The 24,694-nt window shown below is 32.7% G+C and overlaps 1 protein-coding gene across 1 annotated transcript in view; it reads left to right on the forward strand.

Moving 5' to 3' along the window:
- Positions 1 to 884: 884 nt before the first annotated feature.
- The window catches only part of CDH9 (cadherin 9), a 134,542-nt gene continuing 110,732 nt past the window's right edge, over positions 885 to 24,694 (forward strand). The window contains exon 1 of the mRNA XM_032337710.1: positions 885 to 1,107. The gene's annotated coding sequence lies outside the window, so the exon portion shown is untranslated. The remainder of the gene's footprint in view (positions 1,108 to 24,694) is intronic.

The following is a 24,694-nucleotide window of genomic DNA, read 5'->3' on the forward strand; positions in this document are numbered from 1 at the left end:
ACTGTGACTTAACGAGCCGTTATAAAGTGAGCCATAGTCCCACCGTGCATTTCATACAACTATTACTAGAACTTCTTTTCAGAAGGATTTATCTACAATCAATATCCTTCTTATTGTGCCATTTCCAGAAGTCCTAAAGAGACTTCTCTTCTGAAACGGGGTTTGACTTTCTTATGTTTTACTCTCTCTCTAACAGTTGTACAGTGTACGGCAGCGGATCTAACAGGTGGACTGCGTAGTTCTTACGATGTGGCTATGGACACAGTTATTTTTGGACATTTCTGGGGAAGGTGAAAATCCCTCAATTGCATTATCAAATAAAAAACGGTTGTAGATACTTGAAATTATACTTGAAATCATTCTCTTTCTTAAAAAGTACATGGTAGGACATCGGTTATTAGATATTTTTCAATTACTGTTTTTGAAAGATTAGTTTACAAACTCAGAGACACAGATAAAAATTCATCATTATCAATGATATATGTGATCTGGATTCCTTCCCTTCATTTTCTTAAACTCAGAATTTTGGTATTGAACTGAAAGAGGTAGTCGTGAATTCTGCAGGGGCTATGCCCCAAATCTCTTTGGAGCAACAGCAATCTCCATGTGATATATATTTTCTACAGATGGTTTACAGGTTAGGGACAGGCTGTGACCTCTCTCCCAATGGCAAACAGATTAAGCAGAGCTGATTAACCGAGCCGAAAACACTGGGTGATTTTCTCCTGGGGGGGTCTCTGACAAAGCCCTCCCTTCTGAACCCTCCCACTTCATTCGCTTGCAAATCACTGTGCCTGAAGAGGTCTTACTCCCCCAGCCCCAGCCCTCCAGCCCTGCAGCGCCATCAGCGGCAATATCTTCCTACGTGAGGGACGTCTCTTATTAATCAGAAACGCTGAATGGAAACCAATCAGACAGAGAGTTTCTTTGGCTTCAGCTTCCTGCCTGTCTGAGTTAAAAGTGATGCTCGAAGAGGGAGGCACGCTGAGATGCATGAAGCTTCAGCTGTGAAGATACTATAAAAAGAGAAGAGTAGGAATGAGACAGAAGCAACACCGGAATTGTCAGCGCTGAGCAGGGCTAAACTCCGTTCCGCTACTAAACAAGGTAAATGCTATTTACTTTACCTGACAATATAAGCTATTCAGTTTTTGCTTTCTTAAAATGAAGTAGTACAAATACTGCTTTTCTTCTGGTTGCTTTATTTTGTACTCTCTCTGTCTTTCTCTCTCTCTTCCTTCCCTCAACATTTTTTTGGAAGCAGGTAAGAATGCATTTTGTAGTATTTGAATAAGATATTAAGATGCTCACTGAGAAAACTTGCAATGCTTGCTTCATATTTTACTTTTACAAAACTGATACCTATCAGAGCTCTTTTCATAGTGCTCAAATTTGCATATGGAGGATTATTATAAAAATAAAACTAAACTTCACATTGTGTTAGTTGATTTGGGGGGGTCTTGAATTACTCACATATTAATGTATACATGGATGCTATTATTATATTAATTCAAATGTCCTCCTGGTTTTTTCATAACTTTTGTTTATAAAATCTGAGTCAGAACTGTCAAAAATAAAGGCATCTTTATTCATAATTTAATAAGAAATGGTTTCCTTATTTTTCATATTAAAATAAGACAATATAGAAATAGTACAAAGAACACATGGACAGATGGACATAGGCTGTCCGGATTAAAGTGATCACTATACCTAGCCAAGATTTCTTCACATATTTGTGGTTCTTACTCAAGTCAACATTCTGAATGTGTACCTCTGTTGGCTATAATTGCTCTCCATTATCACAGGCAAATGTATCTTAATGTAGTAAAGACTGGATGCAAACCACAGGAGGGAGAACTTACTTCAAAGGCAAAATTGTCATGTTTTTCTGAAATGATATGGAAAATGCAATGATTTGATGAAGCAGTGTTTTATTTTTCTTTGCATACTCAACATAACCATTCACATCAATTAAATTTTTAAGCACACCAATCTCAAAAAAGGCAAGATTAATTTTAACTATAAGATGGCCAGTATTTTATAGTTTTTACTTTTAGATACTGTTAACAGTGTGTGTTCTCAGAATCTACTTTGAATACCAATGGTGCACTAAAAGAAAAGTGATCACCTGTAGTAGATAAGTTCACATTTATTTGTATGATCAACTTTTGATAAGAATGTAGTGGCTTATAGATTTGAGGAGAAGCTGGAGGTCTTTTCTGAAGATTATTTCTGAATATAAAGATATATATATATATATATATATAAAGATATTTTATGTTATAGATCTATGAGATTACTAATACAGATTTTTTTCACAAGGGTTTTGTAATCTATGTAGCATGAGAAAAAATGATTTTGTGACAGCAAAAAGTGGCAACTTTGTATGACGGGAGGAAATCTTCATTTGCCTCTTGATCTATGGAATAAGAAGAGTTACCCATCTTCAGCCACAGCTGACTAAGAATGAATTTGATCATTTGATGCCCTTAAGTTAAAAAGAAATGTGTATAAAATCTCCTGCATTGAATGGTGGCTAAATCCTATTTTCAGATTCAGACACTGTCTCATTGCCTAGGCAATGCTATGTCTCATGTAGAATACATTTGTGTAACTATGAATATGCTTAATCCAGGTTTGAATGGTGGGTCTTTTAAAAGATCAGGAAAATGAAATAACATGCAATTTCAGCACGTAACAGCAAAGAACTTAGGCATAACATGAACAGCATATGTTTGTGATCTTGTCCTCAAACATATTATGAATTCAACTGAAGTTTTCCCAAAGAGAGAGTACAAACTAATTATATCCCCTTAATAGATGTCTACTAAGATGTTAAAATACTGTCATCTCTGTATTTGTTTGTTTTGAAACATGAGAAAATGCAAGGTAAAGTGCATGGTATGAGCAAATCTAATTCTGGAAATAATGAAGAAAAAAATGCCTTACAGGAAGCAGATAGTAGTCTCAATTTAAAAGTAATTCACTAACTTTATGTCAGATAGATTGGGCAAGACTAATAAAGCAAGTCATATCAGATAATATTTTCTGGGATGAAAAAATATGATTTTTCCCTTTATTACACTAGGTGATAGCTTTTTAAAACAATTTTGAAATGATCTGCATAATCATTTACCATTATTGTATTCATTGCATATGAATAAGACGTAAAGACGTCTTATGCCATTGCCTGTGTGCAGCAAAACCACAGTATTAAAGTTGGCTTTGAAATGATGTCTTTAAATGTTGTGCTGCTTGACTTGACAAATTGTATGCTGGATCAGAAGCCCTTCTGAATGTCACCTTCCATGAAAAGATTTCATTTGGTATTTTCCTGCGACCCCTGTATATACAAAGTTTAGCCAGTAGAGTGTCCCTTCTATGGTGCATTCACCAAATGGGATTCAAAAAAACAATAACTGGAGAATTTTTTTTCCCCACTGGCTTACTTCTCTTTAGACAGTAGTAGTGATTTGAAGCAGATACGCATTTTCTACAATATTTGCACAATGTATAGGTATAGTTAATCAGAATGCTTTGGACAATGCTTGAAATTATATAACATAAAATACATGAGTAATATGGCAATATATTGTAGCAAGAAAGTATAAATTTACATTTAAGTTAATTTAAAGAATGCATGTGAATATGTCATGAATAAACATTGATTGTAATTTGTTCTCTATGAACGTGAACAGCCTACATGGATAATTACTTACCATTAATACAGATGTTTCAATGTGATGGATCATTAGTTTGCTATATTCTTTAAGACTAATTTTTTTCTGCAAATGGAAATTTAAATCTAAAGTATAAATAAATCTAACATTTGAAAAAACAGAATGTGGTACTTTATAAAATGTCCAATATGATGTTTTAAGTATTTATACTTATGACTTCAAGGATATATGTGTGTATATAAATAGATAGATATAGATATATATCTATATATATATTCAAAAAATATATATGTGTATATGTATATATAGATATATATTCTATATATGTATAAATCTATATATATTCAAAATATTTATATCCCATTATATTTATATTACCATATTATATATATCAAATCAATAGTCATATTAACTGTAGAGTAAGTTTGGTTTATTGTATTTATTGTGAGGTATTTTATTATAAAAAGTCTAGTTAAGATCTTGGGTATTTACGTCTTAAATTATCTACTTAATTAAAATTAAGCTTTCTTTTTTTAAAATTTTTATTTAAGCTTTCTTAAGAAAGAGGACAGGATGTGGAATAGGATCAAAAAGACATTGGTTTTAATTGGCTTTGTCTTTACCTGATGCTAATTAATAGTCATTTCTCAATGTAGAACATATGCTTCCTCAGATAAAGCAATTTTGTTTATTGTATCTTTCATATTTGTTTTCAGATATGAGTTGTGACTTAAAATATGTCCCCCCAAAGTCTCTTAATACCCATGACATTTTATTTAGGTTTTTAAATAAAACTCTAGAACTTTAGAAAAGGGATTATAACCACCTTCAACTCTGATGTTACACAAGAAAATGGAGGTTTAGAAAGGTAAGGTTATATATCCAGAGTTGTCAAATCTATATGAAAAATTGGCAACATTGTGTGAAAATATATAATGTTGAATCATGAAAATCATATTAGGTGTGCACACAAACACACATACATACACACAGTGTTTAGGTGAGAACAACATCTCCTGGATTGTTTTAAACATTCTGAAAAAGTTTTTCTCTTATGACTCACTTTGAATTCCTCAGCCTGGAACCAATAATATCCTTATCATTAAAACATAGTAGGAAATGCAGAGTGAGGAGAGTGTCTTTACGCACTTACACATTTCCATAGCAGTCCTAATATGTTAATGCACTTATCCCTACATTTAGCACTAGTAAGAGATGGTCTTACAGCCACATTAAGAATGCAAAGTGCCTGAATAAAAGCACGCTGATCTCTGGAGCCTCACCAAGACATTTTATATTAGCACTACCAAGAAACACCTCCCAAAACATAAAAGTCATGATAATGGATCTTACTGCTTATGAAGGGAAAATGGAAACCTCATAAAGTGTTGTTTTTGCTGCTGTGAGGTATGTATGTGCGTATGGGTAGGAGAGAAAGAGACAGAGAGAGAGACAGAGAGGGAGACACACACCCGTACAGAGGGAAAGAAAGGGAGATTTGTTTTTAAGAGGAAAGGTAGGGAAAAGGAGAAGACTTGAATATTTCCTTAAGTAACATGCAGGGGTTTTCCTTTTGTTCCTTTTCTGTGCTTTTGGATTACTTTGCCAAATTATAAATCAGTTGCTGGAGAAATGAGTGCTCTTGTATTCTCTATTTCTCTTCAAGAATTAGATAAGTCTTGGTCTTTTGAATTGATCAAAGAAACACCAGAATGCATGACTGTTTCATAAGTAAGAATTAAAAAGCTTGTCTTTCCTATCATTTCTTGAGATTAGCCTTATAGTTGTGAAGAGCATGGATGATTTCATAATTTTTTTCCTCTAAACACTTATTCAAATTATAATGGGAACGGCAATGACTAATAGTTATTATTTGATTTTTGAGTTTAAAGATGAATGTGTTCCTAAATGTATTTAAGAAATAGATATACCTGACAATTTATATTAGAATATACTAAGCTTACTATACTTTATTACTAATTAAGTATCCAATGCATAATGAACTTTTTCCCTTAGTTACTGAAACCCAATCTTAAGAAAGTCCTAACAAGAAATATTCACAAGAAGCCAGTATAACAAGGGAGATGACAACACATATAACAATGTGTAGTCTAAGCAAATAAATACCAATAATCACTTCCTGGGACAAAAGACATCATGTGAAATATTCCACTTTAATAAAACTGGGACAATTGAACCTGAAAGTTTCCAAAGGGAGTTTTCCCCCAGACAATCAAGTAACTTCTTCATCATCTATTTTTTTGCCCACTAAAGCAGGTTACTGTAATAATTAATGTAGTTTCCAGAAATTTTTTTAAAATATTCACTTCTATGTGTTATAAATACTTCAAAGTACAGAAAATGTACCATGAATTCAAGAAATTCAAATCTCTTTTTCACTGTAATGGTAATTAAGTCACAGATGAAACATCTGAGGAAACTTATAAGTTGAATTACAAAGTAACATCTATATATCTGTATCTTCTTATATCTGTGTTCCCATTCATAATTCTGTGTACCTGTATCTGTAATTATCTCCATGTACATGTATGTTTATATGTTTGTGTGTGTAGACTCAAAAATAAGTGGAAAACAGAAAGGGGAAATAATTACTTCAATGTATAAATCAATTAGTTTTAAATTTTTAAGATGGTGTAACATTATATACTATAAAGTTCTTTTGTCAGGTAATTATAGGTACGATATTATGAAGTAGTAAAGTAGCAATTATATATATATTTCTTAATTTTGGAAAAAGTTAAACTCAGTTGTAGTCCATGTGTTATGGCTGATTCGGATAAGTTTTGAATAGGGAGTATTAGACTTTCATTTCTTAAAACTGTAAGCAGAAATAATTGTTCTCCTTTCAATGTCCACAACTCTTGAAGACCTCATAAAATATAACCTCTTTACCCACTCTTATGATGGGAGGAAAAGTGTTATATAAAGTAGGAATTATATTGCTATCTCAAAACATATTGGTAAAAGTTAGATTATTATAACTATCAGAAAATAAAATCCTTATTATTTTTCACTTGTTATATATAGTACAAAGAAAGGACAGTTAAATGGTAAAATTTTATAGGAATTACTTGGCCATTTTCCCTACCTGAGGATTAGATAAATAGGCATTTTAGAATTATTATATTATTCGGTAAATTATTTGCTTAATGCTTTATATCAATTGCTTTATATTAAAAATGTAATACTAAGACTAAATATCATTTCCTTATATCTAGTAAGATATATGCCATACTTAATACCAAAGTCAAGGATAAATGTTTGTATTATGGTCACTCCTTCGAGATTAATGTTATAACCTATTAGCACATTATAAATCAACTACATATGCATGTACTGAGCAGGGGTTAGACTAGGTTTAACTATCAGAAGAGAGAATATTTTTCCTTCTCTCCCAAATCTTGCCACTCTTGATAATGTGATATTTTACATAGATTCAATTCTGTTATGTTTTTAAACATAAGGTTCAGATTTGTATTTCTGGCAATACTTACATTCTTCCAAAAATTAAATAATGTACTATTATAATAACATGTATGGTTATGTATGCAAATCATATTTGTCTGACTTTTATGTTCAGCTTAGAACTGAGATCTCTGATATAATCATTTACAATGAAGAATGTTGTTATCAAACCTACAATAAATATACTTTTCCTTACAATTAAAATTAATTTTGGTTAGCTTAAAATAACCAGTTCTATTAAAATAGAAACTGTGACTATTAATAACAAACATCCTTTTTAATATGTGTTATTTTGCACAATAAAATGAAGAGTTTTTATCAGTACTGTCTATATATCTATTTATCTCTATATATCTATAAAGATATATAGATATGTATGATGTATCTCAACTTCACTACTTTGGACTTTAAACCCATGTTAAATTTCATTTTCAATAACTAAATATAGAATGCTATGTAAGTAGGAAGAAATCTCTAACTTTGGAAATATTTTGTGATTTTTGAAAATTAAAAGAATTGTTCTGCTAGAATTAAAAAAAATAGGTATATATTAGGAAACTACTTGAGGCTATAATTATTTACACCCAAAGATGAATATCAAAACAAATGGAGTCCAAATGATAGAATGGAGTCTAGGAAGTGGTGGGATTCCATCACAGAGACAGCAGTAGAGTCACACAACAATGTGAATTTACTAGTGATGACTCATGGTTGTCTGACATCTCTCCAGACCTATGCTGCTTTTAGGCTTTCTGCTTAACAAATGAAGCATTGCCTATGGGATCACCAACCTTTTATTTAAACCACCTTTTATTAAATCACCGACACTTTATTTAATGTAAGAGTTCAGATTCTTCTTCATTATACCCAAGACTGAATTGTGTTTATGGAAGTGAGTTTTAACTGTATTCAAGGAGGAACAAAATGTTACTTCAGAATAAAACTGTCACTGGTATATGTCTTGCATTTATTTCATTCACCATATTTATAAGTTGTACTCTTCTGAAATTAAAAGAAAATGTAGGTAAGCAGCCCATAGAAAAGAATGTGAGGAACTTTTACCTGGAATAAAAATTTTATCCGGATTATGGGTTTGGACAAACACATCTCCAACTATTTATAAGCAGTATTTTGTTCTATAAAATATGGATTTGAAAGCAGATTTTTTGAAAATAAGTACCTTTAAATTATAAAATTCTATACATATTTAATACAATAGCTTTCTATTAATAAGAGATGTCTTATAAGCCTATAAGATGTCATATATGTATATAGATATAGATATATCTTGCTAAAACTGCAGTTGTAGATAGTTTTTCTAGATGTAATTATCTGATGTTTTTATTATTTTGTATTCCTTGCATTTTGACTTCTGTCATCTCAAACTCATATGATAATTGCTCTTCAATTATCTCCTTTAGGAGAAAAATTTAAAGTATTAACAAATCAATCTGCTACAAGTGTATTTTCAACCAATTTAGTATTTGGAAAGTAAGCATATGTTAAGATGACAGAAGGGATTCTTAGTATTTAGTATGTGATTAAAAATTCTAAACATAAAAAAAAAAAATTCTAAACATATATAATAATAAAAGGTATCAAATGATATACTAGTATAGAACTATTAATGTATATATGATAAACCAATTAAGTTACTCTTTCTAATATGCTTGGTGACATGTTTTATGTTCAAAGTGTAACATGTATTTTCTCCTTTAATTATAATCATGGGGGAAGATATTACTCATACCCATTTTCTTTTATCCTTTCTCTTATGCTTTAATTTTAAATCATTTGGTGCTAACGCAGACTTTACTTAAGCTTTGCATTGTCCACTGCCTTCTACCAAATTAAGTACAAATTTATGGTGATTCACAGAAAGCAGATTGATTATTTTTTTCCACGCAATGAACGTGATGATTTATTTCTTTTGCTGTTTTTATATTTTAAGGATTTTATTTATTTATTTGACAGACAGAGATCACAAGTAGGCGGAGAGGCAGGCAGAGGCGATTGGTGGGGGGAGGGGGCAGAAAGGCAGGCAGAGGTGGCTAGAGGGGGGAGAGAGGTTCCCTTCTGAGCAGAGAGCACCATGTAGGGCTGGATAACAGGACCCTGGGATCATGTCCTGAGCTGAAACCAGAGTCTTTAACCCACTGAGCCACCCAGGCGCCCCTCTTTTGCTGTTTTTAACTAATGTGTGCTTTCTTACCCTCACTGCAACTTCAGCTTTGCTGCTATTTCCATTTTCACATTTACTGCTTTGCTTCTTTCCCCTTATCATTATTCCCCACCCCCACTCCACTTCTATTCTGAAGACAGAATATATTTAACTACAGGTGCCTATCTTCCTTAACTTGGCTTGCATTGTGGGAGATGATTCAGTGAACTGTGACAGAAAAGTAGCTTTTCCAACATGAGAAACTCCCTAGATGTGGAGCTAATAAAAATTGGTCAATATATTCTAGGATGATGTTAGAAATTCTTCTCCATTCCACCTCTCTCCTACTTTCACTTTCTAATTGACTGGAAGTGGGTCTTACCAGGAGTGCAGTAGGACCAAGATCACAATTCATTAAGAGAGGAGTAGAACAAGGAGAATTACTGCTACTGACAAGAGGGTTGGACTGGAAGTCTGGGAATATAGCCCTGCTATATTCCTCCAAATAAGGAATTTGGAGAATTGTTAAGAAAAACTGGGGCTGGAAAACCTAAAGCTATCCTTATATACTGGAGTTTCGTAAGGTTTGTGTATGAGGAGACAAACTGGAAATTTATTTTGATATTGACTGTTTGGCCTCAGAAGTCCCACAACTGATGCATACAAACTTTTCACATTAAGAAGCTGATCTCTGCCCCATTCCCATGTAGTAGAAATGACAGTTCATCCTACAGTTTGCAGGTGCCAGTGGAAGCGATGCATTTCATCATGTTAGTACAATAATGTAGTATCCTAAATATGTATAGTCTGTTCAGAATCCTATATGCACCTTTTGTTCTTTTCTTTTAAACTCACCATCAGGAGAAAGACCTTCGGATTATTTGCAATAATTAATTCACCCACTGGATGATTATTTCATTTTCTTACCTTTGAATTATTCATTATTGAATACCTGCTCAGCCTCCTGGCTCTGTGCTATGGGAAACGTGTGCTGGGGAGAACTTCTCATGGAAGCCACCGTTGTTTCCAAACAACTTCCCTTGTTGGAGATTCTCTTCTTGCCATATGTGACAAAATTTATCTGCTTGTAACTTCACTTTTTATTTTGTCTTAGCGTAGCCTATATAGTTTGGAATCTTTAATCCACTGCTATCTAATAGCATTAAACTCATAAAAGAAAAATCTCTGTCAATCCTGTGCCTGCTTTTCAAGTATAAATGTCCCTCATTACTTCAGTTCTAAAATAAGGAACGTTTTACAGATTGCTCTCTCATTCCAGTCACCCTGTGTGAAATGAATTCTTGTTTGATATTGTCTCAAAAACTGAAATAAAAAATCCTAATGTGAAATAGAGAGCTCACAGTAACTGGGACCAAAACTCCCTTTTAAAAGAAGTTTAAATTAATTTAAGTTAATTTAAGACCAGTTTTTACCCTTCCTCACTACTTCCATTAGACATACACAGAAAAAAATTCTTTATGACTTGTAATTATTTCTTATAAGGTTTTTCCAAATTCTTAGAGATATAACCCTTGTCACATCTTACATTGGTCTCTTCCTGTCCAGTCCTTGGGGCACTTTTCCTATAAGAACCTTAGTATCTCTTTGCTGTATTATTTTAATAACCTTTTAATTGCTCACTTAGCCAACAATTTCCTTAACAACTGATACTTTCCACAAAGTATAATAAATTAAGAATATGCTCAAGTAACCCTCTCTCCTGTTACCCCCAGCCCATACCCCATCACATCTGGATATAAATCAATACTCCTTAGCCTTGAATCCAAGTTCTTCAGCAGCTGGTTTATCTTATATTTTAACTTTTTCTGCTAAGTTTAGAGTCTTAAAAATATAGCCACAGCCTTAAGGAGCCCAAAGTTTAGGTCTCAAATGATTGAAACTATTCTGAATCTTTACAGAAATATTGTATTTATGATTTAATATGAGTTCCCTGGAAAACAGTCCAAAGCATTCATGATATTCATGGAATTTTAATATCACCCCAAAAAAGACATGGACTGTTTAGGTCCATATATTAAAATATCAATATTTAATAATATCACTGTATTGGAATCAGAGTTAAAAACTCAGTAGACTGGTGATGTGAGCAAACAAAGAGCTTCTTCCCAGCTCCATTCATTTGTTCTGTTTTGTGGGTAGCTTATCTTCATTTCTGGATGCAAATTGTCTCATATATAAAATTCAATAAGCAAAAAAGTTTTCATAGGTAATATTTTATGATTGGAGAGGGCAAGAAGAGTCCTGGGGTCAGACATCCAAAGTATATGAGTTTGAGAAAGTCTTTTAATGCCTCGTAGCTCTAGGAGATTCCTGTGTTAAGATATTAGCAGTATTTACATTGTAATGTAATGTAAAGGACATATAATATAATGTAATATAATATAATGTCCATTATATTATATGTCCTTTACATTACATTATACATTAGTAATAATAATAGATATAAGTAAGTATATAATAATGTATGAGGAAGCATGATTGTTTCTAGGTCAAGATTACTGGGACTGTCCATATAAAAAAGCACAAAAGGGACGCATGGATGGCTCAGTCATTTAAGTGTCTGCCTTCCGCTCAGGTCCTGGTTCAAGTCCCACATTGGAATCCTTGCTCAGTGGGGAGCCTGCTTCTCCCTCTAACTTCTGCTCCCCTGCTGTGCTCTCTCTCTTTCTCTGGTAAATAAATACAAAAAATCTTTGGGGAAAAAAAAAGAAAATAAAATCACAAGAGACCTAGCTTAATTTGATGAGTAATTTCTTTGTTCTTGAAAATTAGGTAAGATACGTCTAGAGGTCATTTACAACATCATGAATGTACATTGTCACATATATCATATGGCTCCTTAAGTTGACATAACATGCAATTAAATATTTTGTGTTGTAAATTTATACATATTAAAATTAATATAGAATATTTACTATCATGAATAGAATACTAGAAGGTTTATTGCTTGATGTTGGAAGGAGTATATTACACTTGGATTTTGGAGACATAAGTAAGTTATAAAAGTCTTTTAGATATAAGTAACATTTGGTAAATCATTAATGGTAATAAAATTTCATAGTGTCTCATATCATCACTTTTTTTTTTTTAATCACATGTTTTAATGCCAGGTATTTAACTTTTCTTTTTCTAGCATTTTTATGGTTTCCCCCTTTTATTCATTGAATTATGATGAGTATAAAGTGAATGACATTCTTGACTTTAAAATGAATACACTTTATAAAGGTGGTTTATTTGTATAAGAATTTTACTCTGGTGTAAAAAACAAAAAAAGAGCTCAAACAAAAATAGTGGTAATGATGGTAATGATTACATGTTTGTGAATAACATTCATTAATAATAACTTGAAAGTTATTTTTGTGGTGCATGCTAACAATTTGATAGTTTATCCATAATCTCTGTAAAACAGAGTTAATGTCATTTGAAACATAGAAACAATTTTAAGTTATATTATTTAGTAAATTTGTTCTATAATCAGGTATGGATGCCAAATATTTATTCAACCTTTACCATCACGCAGCATTTTCTGGGTGCTGAGGTTATAGCAGTAAACATGATACAAAGAGATTCTAATCATAAGAACTTACTCTCCAGAGGAGTGATACAAATAATAAATAGGATAAATATGGTATTGATAAGTGCTAAGAAGAAAGGTCATGTGATGGAGAGTTACTGAAGGGGTAGATGGAATAGGGTGTATGGGAGAAGATTTTTTTTTGAAAAAGTGAAATTTGAATTGATTTTGAAATTTGAATTGATTTTGGACGGAGAAAAGGAAATATTATGAGAAAAACGATTTTAGGTAGAAAAATGGCAGACTCAAAAGTCTAGAATGTTAACAAATTTTGCTAACTTTATAATATAATCTGAATTATAACTTTAATTTTAATATATAAACATTACATTGTTATATTATGCCTATTTAGATACTTATAAACTTATAATAAGAATGTGTACTGCACATTTTCCAGTTTTCATAGTAATGTTGTTTTAACAATAACCTGCATTCTTTTCTTTTTACTTCATTAAATACTTAGTTTCAATATAATATATATATATATTTTATGTATACAAAGTTAGACTTTCATTAAATGTTACTATTTATATAGTAGTGGGAATTTCAGACAGCTGCAGTAGAATATTTAAATATTAACTATGAGTATTCAAATTATTAAGTTCTCTAGTTTCTCCCATTATAAATAGAAGATTCAGGCTGAGGCAGGGAGGAGTATCTAATTGTGAGGAATGCTAATATGCCTGTATATATCTTTGTATATTTCTATATTATCATCTATAGTGAAAAGGGACAGTCTTACAACTCTTTCCTCCCATCCCCCCAAAAAAGAAATCCATAATAGGATTGATCCTCCTTTATCCTGAATTTTGAGGGAGATGCTCCTCTTTTTGAAAGAATGAGAAATAGCAGAATCTGTCCTAGAATTTTCTCAAATGTCTTTAGATGTGGATTTCTTCCTATCTGTGTGATTTTTATCTTAGACATGATTTTCATACTTCTAATATAGTTTCCAAAAGAAAGAATCTGATTATGTGACTCAAATTCTTCTCTACTTCTGAGGATCTGCTTTCTGTAGGTTCTGTTTCCATCACTTTGTCTGTTAGGTCATGTCTACCTTTATTTTCTGGTGCTTTTCTGGCTTCTCCTTCTTTTTTTTACTGATTTCTTCTCTTCAACGATCTCGAGTTAAATTTTCTGAGATAACTGTATTAAACCAAATTTTATTTCTTTGTAACAGAGCCCTAAACAGTCTTTTGATTAGTTTTCAGTATCTTCCTAACCATATCTAAGTTAGATGACCCCTTCATTTTCTCTTGGGTCCTGGATATATCCATCTACGGAAAAAGTGACCTTTAATCTCACAAAGAGTGGCTGGACACCCATCTTTAAAAGGATCCATGAGGACATCTGGGTGACGCAGTCAGTTAAGAGTCTGGGTTGTGGTTTCTGCTCCGGTTGTGATGGCAGGGTCAGGGGATCAGCCTCAGGAAGGGCTCTGTGCTCACTGCAGAGACCACCAAAGACCCTCTCTGCCCTCCCCCTCCTCTCTCTCTCTCTCAAATAAATAAATATTTAAAAAAAAATAAAAGTACCTGTGGACATGGTATTCAATATATATGAAGAGGTCTATAGCATTTGCACAAAGTAAACAATTATAATGACAACATTCTCTCCCCAAGTGAAGTGTAGATAATATGCTTCTCATCCTACATAATAGTGTCCATTTGTCTGAAATGTATTTTATAGTTGTAAAATAAAAAAGGAAATATGACAATTTGGAGTCTTAAGATGGTATCATAAAAATTTGTTGGTGGTTTTCAATGAGGAAACAACGTGTTATGGGTGAACCATGTTTTGCTAAATTATTCCTTTAGTACATTTTACATTGCTTAATTATGAAACTGATTGATATGCCACATTGGAAGGTACATATTTGTAACTTTTGGTCTGACCCTAATTTTATATCTCATAATTCCCTGCTTCTCTTTTTGCTAATAACCAAAATCTGCCTGACCTTCTCTTGAGTTACAGAGTTAGGGAACAAATCCCCACAGAGTAGGGAAAAAAATGTTTACTTAACTGTTAACTAAAATGATTAAGAATGCAGATTCTTGAACTAGGAAGACCGGCTCTACCTCTTGCCTCCAGCATGGTCTCAATTAATTTACTTTATCTTCCTAAATTTCAGTTTCCTCATGTGAAAATCTGGATAATTGTATTCATTTGGATTGTTGTCAAGAATGATTATGATATGGGCTCCTGGGTGGCTCAGTGGGTTAAGCCGCTGCCTTCGGCTCAGGGTCCTGGGATCGAGTCCCGCATCGGGCTCTCTGCTCAGCAGGGAGCCTGCTTCCCTCTCTCTCTCTCTGCCTGCCTCTCCATCTACTTGTGATTTCTCTCTGTCAAATAAATAAATAAAATCTTTAAAAAAAAAAAAGAATGATCATGATAATACATGCATCAAAGTGCTTATCATAGTAGCTACTTAATAGATACTAATTTTGTTTATTATGATTATTAGTAGTAAGAGTAGTATACTCACAATATACTCAAACTGTCAGTTTCCAAAACCATTTTAAGAGAGTTTTACCATGGGGTGTGGGAAAAGTAATTAAACATTCTGTAAATGTTTTAGGACTTTCCTTGTCTAGACTCCTAAAAGAAGTTAAAAATTAAAAATAATTATACCTCCAAATAATTGATGAAAAGAAGCTTTTGGCCTATGCTGATTTTACTTGATTCGACAACGTATTTTCTCCAAAGAAATATACACTGACTTTTAAAAATACCATATGATCAATCATGTATGCAGAGAGTAGGAGTAACAATATGAACATATTGGAAAAGTTGAAGAAATGTTAAAAATTATGTAAGCAATCACACTTTCAAAAGGCATTGGACATTAAAAAAACCACTCCCAATTATAAAAGCATGAAAAATAAGTTTGAAAATATTATGAAAAATTTGAGTCTTGGAAAATATTTAACTTTTTATTTTTTTTTAAGATTTTATTTGTTAGACAGACAGAGATCACAGGTAGGGAGAGAGACAGACCGAGAGAGAGGAAGGAAAGCAGGCTCCCTGCCAAGCAGAGAGCCCAATGTGGGGCTCGATCCCAGGACCCTGGAATCCCAGGACCCTGAGCCAAAGGCAGAGGCTTTAACCCACTGAGCCACCCAGGCGCCCCTGACTTTCATTATTAATAAAAATAGAGTCAAGTTATGATAATGGTTTCTAATGATATTACATGCTATTTTAAAGTGAGAAAAAAAAAAACATATATTCTATAAAATGTGATCTTTCTCTTGGAAGAGAGATTTTAAATTGGGAAAAGTACAATTCAATATAACTAAGGATTAGTACAGCAAGAACTGACATTTTGTTTAATTGACTGATTTTACAGATAAGGATAGCAAAACACTAGGAAATTTGTTCAAAGTGATCCTACAGGAAAAAAAAAAAAAAAAAAAACCAAGAGTAGAATATAGGTCTCCAGGAATACACTATGTGAATAAGATAAGTTTACCAATGGCAATCATTATATTTTTACATAGTTGTTTTTGATTCATAACGCTTCATATGTAAAATACAGCATGCTAGTAGACTCGGTGGCTAAATAATGACAGCAATTGATTCACCTCTGTGGTTGGGCCTAGATGTCTCCACAAATCTTGCTGAAAGAATAGGATGAACCTATGGAATTGTGCATGTAGAGAAATAAAAACAGATTCGTGCCAAGCAATATGCTCTCTGCGAGCAGTAAGAGGCAGGTGACTAATTATTTCCCAAATTTTATAGGGTGGAATGACATTCCAGTCTGTTGTAATAAACGAACAGTGGATTAGAAGTAAAATGACAGAGAATGGGGGTGTACATTCATTTGTCAAGCTGGAGTTTAATTTCTTCACCTTAAAAATTATAGACTAGAAAATATCTAAGGGCTTTTTCAGTTCCAAAGTCAACAGATCTTTGCTTTAAATAATTATACTAAACTTCCAATTGTTTCTCAAACAAGCTTCCATCCTGTGGGGGGAAAATATAACATTAGAATGATGGAGACTTTGGGAGTATCCAAAGGCCTGGATATCCTGTTCTCACACCTGGTCCTCTTGAACACATTTTCTGAGATGTGGATACTTCTGCGTTAGGTCTAATTGCATCTGTTCAATTAACCTGCTCCATATTGCCTAAGTGTCCTCCACTGATATCAGAATTTCCATGTATAAAAAGAATATGACTTAGAATTTAATTATTGTCCACAAATATTCAGAACTGTATTTCTTGGTCATGTCTACCCCATCATTTTTTTCCAAACATTCTGTCAGCCTATTCACCTATAACAATGAGTTCAAATTATCAATCACCAAAAGAAATTCAAGTTTCAGTCATGTGTTTTAAATCATTTTTTGTATGTAGATAATTCAAATAGTGTAATCTACTCATTTAGTTGAGCTTATATATATTTCTACAGTTATACAATTGTGCTACTTCTACATTATTTATATATACAAATTATTTCTATATTAAAGCAAAGATTGAGTGATATTGTCCAATTTGTTAATACAACTGCTCCATCATGAGGAAAAAAAGAAAGTATGTCAGTTCACTAGTTTTATTTATTTTATTTTTTAAAAAGATGTTGTTTAGTTATTTGACAGAAATCACAAGTAGGCAGAGAGGCAGGCAGAGAGCTAGAGAGAGGGGGAAGCCGGCTCCCTGCTGAGCAGAGAGCCCAACGTGGGGCTCAGTCCCAGGACCCTGAGATCATGACCTGAGTGAAGGCAAAGGCTTAACCCACTGAGCTACCCAGGTGCCCCAGTTCACTAGTTTTAAAGATAAAATTCATTTGAAGGTCAAATGATTCTAATGTCAAATGAATCCCCAAAAGACATTCAATTTGTAAAAGACCACATTTTTTAAAAAAGGGTTTAAAAGCTAGTTGTTTCTTTGGGACATTGTATAGTGGCATATTTTAATAAATCTATCCTTGGATACCATTTCATTGGTTTATGCCAACAAATAATCTATCAGAAACTTTAGGTTTTAGACCCCTCAGTTAAACCTACAAGAAATTACTATCCGTAGCCATGTTTTATCTACAGTGTTACGAGAGTAATAAGAAAAGCATGAGTGCATAAGATAAGTTCTCCCAAACCACAAAAGAGCAACACCCTCTGTTTCAATGTAATGTCTTGAGAAAATATAACAATACAAATATCTGATAGTCAATTAAACATTTTGCCTTCACAATTCATTTACATGAAAATTAATTATTTATAGGTAAATTATCTCCTCTCTTTTTGATTTCCTACTGGAGTTAGATTTCTTTCTGATGTTCTGAAGAAGGAAATTAATCTATTCATTAATTAAATTAACCTCATTGTAAAATAACATTCTGTAATAAGGAAGTACAGATTCTGATATTCTTAGGCAATGAACTTTTATTTATAATGTTATCTTGTCCCAGTCTATGGGAAAAATAGATAGCAGCTGTGTTAGACAAACCACGCACACAATTAGAATATAGGATCTCTTTGCCAATGATATTGCTGAAGTTATGTAAAATATCATATATTCCTCATATAGGTTTTACAGATACATCATATTTTATATTACTTTGAAGTGCTTTCATGTACATGGAAACAACTTCAATATTATTAGTTCTATTTATATAAATGTGGAGAAAAATCAAGTGATTCAATTTACACAAGGCTTATGTGATTCCTTTCCTTCCTACAGACCCACTATTAAGAGTTTTACTTAATATTCCTTCCATATTTTGTAATTTATTTTTGTAATTATATGATCATTGAAAAAATAATTTTCTTCTAGGGGAATATACAATCTTAGGACCATAAGTTAAGTATAGGACATGTGTCAGTGTTAGTAAGCCAACCTCAGACCCAATTAAATTTACATCTAAACACAGTGTGCAATTCATGTATGAATCTGATCCAAAAATCTCAAAGTCATAAAATCAAGCTATTTAGCACAATACTTTAGCTCCCTCTTTTGGATGGCTCAGACTGCAGTACGAAAATATGAGAAAATGTCTTAATATGTTTTCTTTTCAACTGAGATTTTATATTTGAGATAAACTTATTCCTTTATTAAACTGTGTAAGATTAATCATTTTAATCTGTTTTCTAATAAAAATAAGTCAAATTTACTTCTGGAACTTTTTTTTACTAGTTGAAAGCTAAGTTATTGAACACTTCATTTTGAAGATGTATTTTGACAAAGTGTTTTAATATGTATTGTTTAGAATGAATTAATGTGTACTCAATTTTATAAGGACTTTTCAGTACTATTTCTCCAAATAAAATATTTGAGCTCAGTTGTCTCATAAATTATGTACTAGTTATCCTTAAAACATGTAATAACCAAGAAAGACTTTTTTAAAGTATTGATCATCAGACAGTATAAATTTGGTGAATTCTTATTTTAAACACTCATAACTACTTTTAGTAATGACATAAACAATAACACATCAAGATGCATAAAACAAGTAATTTGTGTTATCCTTTAGACATGTATGTTATGCAAAGTATGTGTTGTGTGTGTATATATATATATATACATGTATATATATGCATATGTATATTACACACATACAGTTAATATTTGAAGAACAGAGATTTGACTTTTTAAAATAAATACAGTATAGTACTATAAGTGTATGTTCTCTTATGATTTTCTTAATACCATCTTCTTCTCTAGCTTACTTTATTATAAGAATACAGAATATGATTCATATATGAAACATGTGCTAATTGACTATTTGTGTTACTGGTAAGGCTCTGGTCAGCAGTAGCTATTAGTAGTTAACTTTTTGAGAAGTCAAAAGTTATGCACCAATCTTCAACTAGGTGGAGGTTTATTGCCCCTAACCCCCACATTGTTCAAGAGTCAGTTGCGTATAAAATATTTAAAAATACATATTATTATGCATATCTTTTATCTTATGCTATTACATTATCACTGAAAATAGTTTAATATTAACACTAAATAATTCAAGCACCTGCAACTGAGGTGACAATATTTTGTTTTAAGCTTTTTTATTTCTTGCAGTGATTGAACTCTATGCCTTAAAGCATTTAATATCGAATAGCCTAAGTGTCAATTATATGGTTACACATAATTGGTGGAATTTTTGCCTTCCAAAAAAAAAAGGTTAAGTTATAATTTTACATATCTGAAAATATAAACGAAGGTGTATATTTTTTGTAGTTTTTTGCAACTGAAATTTATTTCTTTAGCTTTATTTTGAAAATAGAAAACTTTAAGAAATTAAATTTTTAAACACTTAATTTCCACTATACTCAATATAGTAGACAATTAAGACAAATTTAGATATTAAAATATCTTAATTTTTTAAAAAAATTACATTTTGAAATACAAATACTGTATCTAATTATGGAAAATGAATTATCATGGGTTTGTCATCACAGGACAGTCAAAAAGGAATAAATTTTATCCCATCTATTCCAGTTATATCTATTTCCTAAACCCAATCTCTCAGTAGAATAACACTTCTTCTAATGCATTTGATTTTGCTGCTACTTGAAATTGCAATTAGTTTTGAATAACTCAAAAATATGAAAATATCTTCTAGGGTGTCTGGGTGGGTCAGTCAATTAAAGGTCTGATTGTTGATTTTGGCTCAGGTCATGCTCTCAGGACTGTGAGAGCCCATGCTCTGCACTGGGCATGGAACCTGCTTAAGATTCTCTCTCTCCCCCCATCGGGCTCCCTGCTTGGTGGGAGGCCTGCTTCTCCCTCTCCCACTCCTCCTGCTTGTATTCCCTCTCTCCCTGTCTCTCTGTCAAATAAAATCTTAAAAAGAAAAATTCTCTCTCTCCCTCTCCCTTTGCCCCTCCCTCCAACTCTCTTTCTCTTTTGAAAAAACAAAAACAAAACAAAAAAACCTATTAATGTTATAAAAAATTATATATTTCCCAAAGTCCATATATGGTAGATGAAATTAGAAATCTTTGCATGTAGGGGAATAACTCTCACTCTTTATTAAATATACTATTTTTAAAATATATAAATATTGAAGGGTATTTAAAATCATTCTAATGAATGAATTTAATAATCTACTTCACCTGTGCTTATTTATATATTGTTTTTATATTTCTTTATTAAATAGACCTTTTTTTTCCAGTTAAATGTGAGTTGGCTCTCATATTTGTACTAGTTTTTCTGCTGTGTGTTCTGTTGAAGTAGAAATTAAATACCAAATATGCAGAAGCTTCACCATCAGCTTGATTTCAGCATGTATAAATGCTACATATGGCAATTACATATTGTAATTGATTGTAATTACATATTACATTGTCAGTCTATTCACAAAATGGCACCAAGATCATATGAAGACAAAACCAGCACATTTACTAATATTTTCTAAATATAGAGGCAGAAAAGAGTGAAATATTTAGAGAAATGGACTGAAACTAGTTCTGAATTATGAAATGTGTTCATTAATATGATATTTCATATACATAGTAAGACAAACTGAGCATTTTAGAAAAACCAAAGAATTAAAAAAAGAAAAACCAAAGAATAACAAATATTTTAAAAATGGAAAATTTCGGGGTGCCTCGGTGGTTCAGTGGGTTAAAGCTTCTGCCTTCGGCTCAGGTCATGATCTCAGGGTCCTGGGATCCAGCCCTACATTGGGCTCTCTGATCAGCAGCGAGCCTGCTTCCTCTTCAATCTCTCTCTCTCTCTGCCTGCCTCTCTGCCTACTTGTGATCTCTGTCTGTCAAATAAATAAATAAAAAATCTTAAAAAAATAAAAAAAAATTAAAAAATGGAAAATTTCATCACTTAGAGATGGCCATACAAAACTGCGAGCATATGTTTCACATGTATCAATTCTCAACCTATCAACATGAGCCTCTCCAAATCTATACTCTCATCTGTAAGAACAGATGTGTACCTAATTTTTCTAACCTTTAAAGTTATTCTTTCCTTTCGTATTCAAATACCTAATTCTAGTTGCATGCTATAAGTAAACCTAATCCACCCCATCAATTATTTCTTTAAAATACCTAGAAGTTTCTTAAAAATCCTGGATTTCACCTGTTACCATTTGCTACGGATTGCTCTTCAATTTTCTCAGCCCATCTCAATGCCTAGCCCTAATGAGGCTCCTTCTTGTTTCCCTCAGCCCTACTAATACTAGCACAATATAGTGATGGATAATAATAATATAATTTAACACCCCTGACAGAAGGATAAAGAGAATGAAGATAATGTTAGGGAACCAGAAGGCATCTAGAAAGAAAAAAATTTACATGCAGCACATTACTGCTCACTCTAAATACCAAAGGCCCTGTAGCTTCCCAGAACTTGCCTCCTGGCCACCTCCATCCTTTGCTCTCAGGTTGCTGCCATGAAACTGGGGAACTCTTTTCCAATCAACATGTATTACCTTGACAGTAACTGTTATTTGGGAGTATGAGGAAGTATTTTAAAAAGTAAAATAATTTACTGGTAACATTATCTGAGAGATGCCAACTTTTAAATAAAATTTTACGTTATTAAAGAGGAAGATTAATGTCCCTGTAGGACATATGAGCATTTGTATTTTTCCATCAGAAAGCCTAGGGCCATCACTTAACCTACATCTACATTTTGTGGTGAGTGACGTATTTTTTCATCAAACGACAATCTCTCTTGCTTTCCTCCCTCACCTCAACCTAGTACAGCCCATTGATTCCAGTACTATGTTGTAGAAATGACTTGTGAATGTATGGCCAAAAACCACACTTGATTCAGCACCAATGTTCTGGAAAAAATAAGATAAAGTTTCCTAATAGTAGGTACTCATGCTGGTACTGTCTATTAGAGATGCTACAGTATCAATTTCTGAGGATGGATGCAGTCAAGGGAAAAAGTAAAATCTTCAAATTCTGTAAAATGTAGAGATGTTAAAGGAAAGATTATCTAACAAATGAATATTATATAAAACGTCAGTATACATTGTATTTGTCTTTATACATCCCCTCTGCCTGTTTACCTACATTAGTTCTAATGCTGATGGTGATGATAATCATATGAGATGAAGATTATGGTGGTGGTGGTGGTGGTGGTGGTGGTCTCGTTAGAGTAGGATGACAAAATCATGCACTAAAAATACTTCTTCACTGAGCTATCACCAGGAGATTATAACATACTGAATATCCTGAGTCACAGTATTGTTGACGCAGATGACCCTTATAGGCTTAATAAGCAGGATCCTATTAATAAAAGACAGCTGTGTCAAGTTTTGGCAGAGTATACAGTTATAGTATTATGCAACAAAACATTAATTAATTCCGTGAATTTCTCTTAATGTTAAAGTGACCAGATCATACATTTTAGAATTTATATTTAGTAACAGACACCTTCCTAAGAGGCAATATTTAAAGACCAGTTTTTGGCTCTGATGAATATATTTCATATCTCCGGTGCTTAATGATGCTATTTAAGCAGCAAACATACGCTCCTTTGGCAAATATATAGAGGAAAAATAAAAATAAACTGGTCTTATCATGTGACAGATTTAAATGAGTTTCCTACAGAAAAGGACCCATAGCACGAGGGGTAAAAAACTTTAATAAGGCCTAATATTAGGAGGTTAACTGATGCATTTTTGCCTTTTAGTTTTCTGTTTACAGCAAAGAAAATATGTCCTAATGAAGATCAGTAGTGAGAGGCATGATTTATTGTGAAAATAATATTCTCCCTTAGGAATGCAGTGGGAGGTAGAGATAATTAAGTCCTTTATTAACCTCTTTGGTTGTGCAGGATTTCTTAAATAAATTTTAAGCATTTCAAACTTTACAGTCCTTAAAAAAATTAGATTCAGTTATGTGCAAATGTGTAAAGTGAAAGATAACATGTTCAAATTATTGAAATAGTTACAGTTAGGTATTCCTTTTTTTTGTACTTTATTTGTTTATTTATTTATTTTTGTCAAGTTTTTATTTACATTCTAGTTAGTTAACATGTAGTGTTTCAGGAGTAGAATTTAGTGATTCAGCACTTACATATAACAGCCAGTGTTCCAGTAAGGCATTCCATCGTATCCCACCTCATAGGCAAAGACTGAACACACTGAATCATTTGAACTCTTGATTCATTATTCCTCCACCAAATCAGATCATAGTTCTGCACAAACCTCTGGGTACATTATAAGAGTAGTTAATTTTTATTGTAAAACCCTTTTGTTTTTTGTGTTTTGTTTTTTTTTTAAGATTTTATTTATTTATTTGACAGAGAGAGATCACAAGTAGGCAGAGAGGCAGGCAGAGAGAGAGAGAGGAAGAAGCAGGCTCCCTGCCGAGCAGAGAGCCCGATGTGGGACTCGATCCCAGGACCCTGCCGAAGGCAGCGGCTTAACCCACTAAGCCACCCAGGCGCCCCTTTTGTGGGGTTTTTAAGTTTTTTTTTTTTTTTTAAATTATTTATTTGACAGAGAGAGAGAGAGATCACAAGCAGGCAAAGAGGCAGACAGAGAGAGAGGGGGAAGCAGGCTCCCTGCCAAGCAGAGAGCCCCATTTGGGCTCGATCCCATGATTCTGAGATCATGACCTGAGCTGAAGGCAGCGGCTTAACCCACTGAGCCACCCAGGTGCCCCTGTAAAACCCTTTTGATTCACAGATTATTTGTGAAAAATCTCGGAAAATTGGGGTAGCTTATATTGAGAGTAGCTTAAATTGAGAGTAGCTTATAAAAATAAAAAATAAATCAATGAAATAAGAAAAGGTCCTTGTATGAACAAACAATAAGACGGGAGTATAATTGATTCAACCCTCTGCATTGAAGTTGGGGCAGTG

Source organism: Mustela erminea, chromosome 3, assembly GCF_009829155.1.
Source record: "Mustela erminea isolate mMusErm1 chromosome 3, mMusErm1.Pri, whole genome shotgun sequence".
NCBI classification, from domain to species: Eukaryota; Metazoa; Chordata; class Mammalia; order Carnivora; family Mustelidae; genus Mustela; species Mustela erminea.